The sequence below is a fragment of the Euphorbia lathyris genome, chromosome 7 (assembly GCF_963576675.1).
Source record: "Euphorbia lathyris chromosome 7, ddEupLath1.1, whole genome shotgun sequence".
Lineage (NCBI taxonomy): Eukaryota > Viridiplantae > Streptophyta > Magnoliopsida > Malpighiales > Euphorbiaceae > Euphorbia > Euphorbia lathyris.
In genome coordinates this window covers 12,982,663-12,989,008 of record NC_088916.1, presented here as the reverse complement: position 1 = coordinate 12,989,008, position 6,346 = coordinate 12,982,663, and the positions used below count along the sequence as shown (strand labels likewise).

Here is a 6,346-nt window from a genome sequence, read left to right as displayed (position 1 = left end):
TAATCCAAATAAAATTTATTCGAGCATTTATAAATAGAGCCTTTTCAAAAAAAAATAAATAAATATATAAAGTCAACCACAACTTTTTTATACTTTGACCAAAAAATATCACAAAAGAATTTATAAAATAATAATCCAGATAAGTGGTCTAAATTATCTGAAAAAATAACAGTGTATTAGATAAATTATCCTTCGATTTTAACACTATAATGAAAAAAATATCATTTTCTTGCTAATACTATTTTAACAAAAAAAAAAACACAAAGCACGAAACCAAAACAATATAAATATAGAAAAAACTAGCATGATCCCATAAAAACTTCAAAATCTACTAGGAGAAATACAGCTTCCATAATAACATCACAATTTAATCAACTCAATCTTACTAAAAGGCTGGGTGTTAAGAGACTCTCTGTGGAGTCTGATAATTTGGAAGCAATCAAAATGATTTCTGAGAATCATTCTATGGGTCTTAACAGTCGCAACCTCATCAAAGCTATTATAAGGCTTTGCTCCTCCTTTGAGTTCGTAGAGTTCAGACACATTTTTAGAGAGCAGAATCGTGTTGCTGATCGCTTGGCGGCGGCGGGCCATGAAGGGACGTTAGGCGTTACTACCCTTCCTGTTTCCCCTAGTTTCATCTCTCATCTTCTCTTAGAAGATAGGATTGGGGTTAGCTTCCCTAGGCTAATTCCTGGGTAGTTTGTTGTTTTTCGTTTTTCGTTTTTCTTTTCCTTTTCTACCAAAAAAAAAAAAAACACTAAAATCAAGTAGTATTTTAATGAAATATATTTGCACGATAGCGTTTTATTAAAAAACAATTCATGTTTTCTCGGCGAAGATGGACCTAACCTCAGGACAAGAATTGGGGCTTTACCTTACTTTGTTTTCAATGAGGGGATTACGATTAATGGTCTTTATTGGGTTGTATGTAAGACTTACAAATTCGGCTATTTAATCATCTGATTCAACCTCTCCGATTACCAGTTAACGGAAGTTTCTCTTCCTTCGTACAATTTATCAATTGTTCGTGTGGATTGGAAGCAAGATGCAAGAATTGAAGTCGTTGGCTCAAGGGTAACTCTCTATGTCTTTGGAAGCTTTATGTCTTGTTTGATGGTAGAAGTTATCAAGATCTCCATGTTAAAGGTCTCATTGATAGCTATCATACCAATGTTGTGTATATGAGACCTCAAACATGAAGATCTTGATAACTGCTTCCATCAAACAACACATAACACTTACAAAGACATAAAGAGTTACCCTAAGCCAACAAGTTCAGTTCTGGCATTACTATGTAACTCAATCTCATCTTGCTTCCAATTGGCACAAACAATTATTAAATTGTACGACGAAAAAGAAACTTCGGTTAATTGGTAATCGGAGAGGTTGAGCCAAATGATTAAACCACCGAATGTGTAAGTCTTACTTGCAACCCCTATAAAGGGGCAGCCATTAATCCCAATTCCCTTATTGAAAGGAAGGCCCCAATTATTTTCCAGAGGTTCATTTTCACAAAGAAAACATGAATTGCTTTTTAATCAAATACGCTTACCAGTATATATCATCTGCGGTGATCGGATCCGAGGCCACAAACGCCACGCAAGCCAGAATCTGCAGGAACAGGGAGTGTAATATGACCTCCGGTGGATGGATTCCATAACACAAGAGGATCATCATCGTCGATTGCCAAACACGGCATTCTGTTATGATCAGAACAGCCTTAGCCATATAATTGTGGTCTATCTCAAATGAAACAGCAGAACTTGACCCCTCCCCATTTGGCAGTTTCCATCCCCCTAGCTAAATAGTTTTGGCCTAATGTATATCCAGCAGCAGAACTTTGCCCCTCACCACTTGGTAGTTTCCATCCAAAAGGCTGCATAGTTTTGGTCTAGAGCAGATGGAGCAGCAGCACTTGGTCCCTCTCCATATGGTTGTTTCCATCCTAGTCTTAGCTACATAGTTTTCGTTCAATTCAGCAGGAGCAGCGGTATTCTGTCTGCGATGGAGGATAGGAGGCAAATCATCACAATAATTAGGGATCTGATCTTGGCTGAAAGTATTTGTTCCTTCATCAGCGCATACCATCTTTCCTTTATAAGCAGCATTAGTCTTGGAAAGAAAATAATAAGGCATCTGACTGAGAATACCCCCATTCAGACAAGCAGGATTAGTTTAGGAGTGAAGCGATCAGCAGCAAAGCCACAAAGTGCTGGAGTCGATGAAAGACTTTAGGAGTTGGATACTTCACTTTGTTGGCAATCATATGACCTGGAGAATAAGGGCACAAACTGGTCAGAACATAAAATAGCAAAAAGTTTCTAAAGTTGAAAATTTGGAATCAATTTATGATTCAGAACTATATTATATGCATTTAAAATTCTAAATCTTCACTTTTATTACAAAATTTGAGAATCAGTAGCGCACCTTTTCATTTGGAAAGAATTTGAAGTTTCAGGAATGGTGTACAACTAAGGTCTTGTTCAGTTTTAGAAAACATTTTCCATTTCTTATTCCAATTTTCTGTTTTTTTTCCCGAATTTCGGTTTTCAAAATGGAAATTCAAAAAATGGATTTCTATTTCAACCTTGAAATTGAAAAATGACAATTTAAAAATTTTTGTACTTATACAACAACAACAACAACAACAACAACAAAGCCTTAGTCCCGAAATGATTCGGGGTCGGCTAACATGAACCATCATATAAAACCGTGAAAATCAAGTCGTGTCAGGGACACAGATTCGCTCCCTCCACTCTGTCCTATCCACTACCATATTTTCCTCAATTCCCAATAAACTCATATCACTCTCGATCACCCTCCTCCAAGTTTGCAAAAATTTTTGTACTTATATGTTAATAAAATTATTACAGAAGTAAGATGATTAAAATATCAATAGCAAAAATACTATCTTCATAAAATCCTCAATGCTTGAAATAAAGCAGCAAACAAAAATAATTAAAGAGACGATTATGGGGTTACTAACCCAGCTACCATATTTTCCTTACAAAGATTTGGAAAACATCTCACACTTGTTTTCCTAAGTTAAGATAAATATAAGGTTTGGCAAACCGTTTCTAATTCTGTTTAATATTTTTTTGCAACTAAACACTTAATTTTCCAATTTTGCTTAGAAATTGTTGCCATAAAATGGCCCTTATTTTCCATTACTGAACGAGACCTAATAACTTCTGCATCAGTTTTGTAAATAAGCAATGCCATTTTTCTCTGCTAAATAGTCCACGAAAATGTTTGACAGTTGAGATTTGATGTAAATAACACATGAGTGAGGAATTCATGACAGATTGTGCATGCATGCGGAACTGTCCACACATGATTGTGTTTATATGACAAACTTACTTGTTTAAGTGATTTCGGGGCAGAAACTATCTTCTGGTTCTCACTGAGGATGTCTGAGGCATATATGTCATAAGCCTACCAGTTTCAGAAGTATTTAATTCCCTATCATACCATCACTTGGTCCTGTCCAATATGAGCATGAATAGATTTTGTCAAGCTTATTTCACTCTACAAACTTGAAGATTAATTTGAAGCTAAAAAAGATTGGTACAGTATTGGGCTAAAAAAGTTAATTTGAAGCTATTTATCCAAGAGTCAAGTTTGAGGAAGAATTTGCACTTTTATCCATATAAAACGAACCATCCACACCATTTTAAAACGAACCATCCACACCATTATAATGAATTTGCACTCAGCACAAAAGATTAGTTAAATGAATTAATCTCTTACCAGAAAATGATCTATTATAATTATGGCCAATGTATGATTTTGAATTAGATGGACCAAGCGACATCTGGGTAGTTCTCTTTAAAAATCATTCAGGGACCAAAATTTTGGACCAATGGACAATTTGGGTTTAAGTCCCCTACTTTTCTCAATTTAATGCAAGGTTTAAGCCAGGGCGGAAGAGCAACCATGTTGGAAGAAAATTACAAGTCTTGCAAGTGGCAATTTGATTAGCTTGACACCATAACATGCAGGTATACAAAACATACAAAAGCATGCGTACATAAAAATATTATGCACCTTTGTCAAAGTGTCCCCTCAAGCAAATAGGTAATTATAGACAGATCTCATAAAGGCTTTGCTTCATGCAACTTCACCAAGAACTTCATTAACACCAACCACTTCAAATTAAGTTTCGCATCCTACGCCAACAAATGCTAATAAAGAATGCCACCCTGGGCTTCCTTTCTAATGTGGGACACATCTCATTTCATGAGATCATATTCTATTGGTTTTATAGCATCAAATTAGCTTCACAAACCCACATTAGTTTTAAATTTAATGGTTAGATCAGATAGTCCAAGTTTGACATCAAGAAAGTAGATTAGAAGTACGAATAAAATAAATCAGATCAAGCTACTTACTCTTTAAGAACTCGTCATATTTGTCAGCTTGATAAGAACAGAAAGGGCAAAAAGGAAGGAAGAAAATCAAAGAACATATATTACCTGTGTCACAGATAATGTGAAAACAATATATGCGGCGACAGAAAGAGAAGTGATCCATGCAAAAGAGGCTCCAAATTTTCGCAAAAATACCTGATACCATAGATATCTGCAAGAACAAACGTGAAAAAGCTTTTGAGAAAGTCCAGAAAACGGTAAACAATGGCACATATCGATATATGCAATTTTAACAAGTTACAAACAAATGAACAAGAAAGTAAAGGATTCTCGTAGGCAGATGTCAAGCATCCAGAAATAGCATAACACAAAATCACGAATAACTTGCATGAAAAAGATGTTAATAAAGTGAAGAGCATAAAGCCGTACCTCTAAAATGGTTGGCACTACATTTATCGCACGGCTACCAGGATCGATTATTATATTCAATGCTCCAGTAATCCACATGACCTTGTAAGATCACCTTCTGCAAAATGAAAAGAGAAACTCAACTTTTGCAAAATCTAAAACGAAAAGAGAACAAAAAAATTAATAGAAATCGAGAACTTAAAATCAAAGCTTGTAAAATGTGTATACCGAGATTTAAGCTAACTAAGACTTGAAGAAGATGAAGTGAGGAATGGGAATTGAGGATGCGCAGTCAGTGGAAAAGACATTAGAGAGTCTGAGGAGATGGTGGGTGGGTGGCTGAGGGTGTGTTTAGATCTAGGGTTGGCAGAAGCGGTGTTTGGTAGCTACTTTTTATACTAGTGTTTGCATTCATTTAGATTTAGGGTTTAGGTGGTGTTTGGTAGAGACGGTGTTTGGTAGTAGATATAGGGTTTGGTAGAAGCGGTGTTTGATAGCTACTTTTTATATCAGTGTTTGCATTCATTTAGATCTAGGGTTTGGTAGAAGTGGTGTTTGGTAGTAGATATAGGATTTGGTAGAAATGGTGTTTGATAGCTACTTTTTATAGTATTTGCATTCATTTAGATCTAGGCTTTGATAGATGTGGTGTTTGGTAGCTACTTTTCATACTACTCGTGTTTGCATTCATTCTACTACATTTTGTCTTTATCCTTGCAAACAAACAGTACGTAAAACAATCGGCCCATAATAAATATAAGTATGAGTCCTTAAACTAAAACTTTAAATTAATTAGGATTTTAAATATCAAATTATCAATTAAATCCTTGAGCTAAGTAAAAATTATCAATTGAATCTTTATTTTATTCTAAAATAAAAAACGGTGACTATTTAACATGATCTGTAATAATCTTTGTGTTGGTTCAAAATAAATTTAGGAAATGATTTTCGATGAGAACTCATTTAATGATTTTTTTTGCTTAGGATGAAGACTCAATTGAAGATTTTGGCTTAATTCAAGGATCTGATGGATAATTTTGATAGTTTAGATGAGTACTATGACAATAAATATATATTATATAACATATATATATAATTTAGGACAAATAGTCTCTCAAGTTGTCTAAAAACTATAACTGATCCTTTAATTTTAAAATATTACAATTAACCTCCCAATTTGCTTATTCAGAACAAATAGCCTCTCAAATTGCTTATTTGGAACAACTAAACTCTAAATAAAAAAAACATTCAACTTAATATTACAGTAGAAATAAAAGATGTCCAAAATATCGGTTGTTTGTTATATCTAACTAATGTGTCGATGCATTAACAAAAATATAAAAAAAAAACCCCCAAAATTACAAATATTAACCTATTTGATGGATTATTTGTTCCAAATAAGCAAGTTGGAAATGTTAGTTGTAACAGTTTGAAGTTCAGGGGTGAGTTGCAGTTTTTCGACAGCTTGATGGGACAGAGGATATATGAAACTGTCGATCTTTTATATTTAAAACCGAAACTGAAAACTGAAAATTTTTATTACCATAAACCGAAAACGAAACTGT

General features: G+C 34.3%; 1 long non-coding RNA gene across 1 annotated transcript; it reads right to left on the bottom strand.

The window, feature by feature from the left end:
* Positions 1–270: 270 nt before the first annotated feature.
* On the bottom strand, positions 271–5,252 carry LOC136235840 (uncharacterized). The gene is made up of 6 exons (XR_010691962.1): positions 5,010–5,252; positions 4,803–4,899; positions 4,479–4,584; positions 3,364–3,486; positions 1,556–2,274; positions 271–739 (listed from the first exon to the last, which is right to left on the bottom strand). It is a non-coding gene; the product is annotated as an uncharacterized lncRNA (long non-coding RNA).
* Between the last annotated feature and the right edge of the window lie 1,094 nt (positions 5,253–6,346).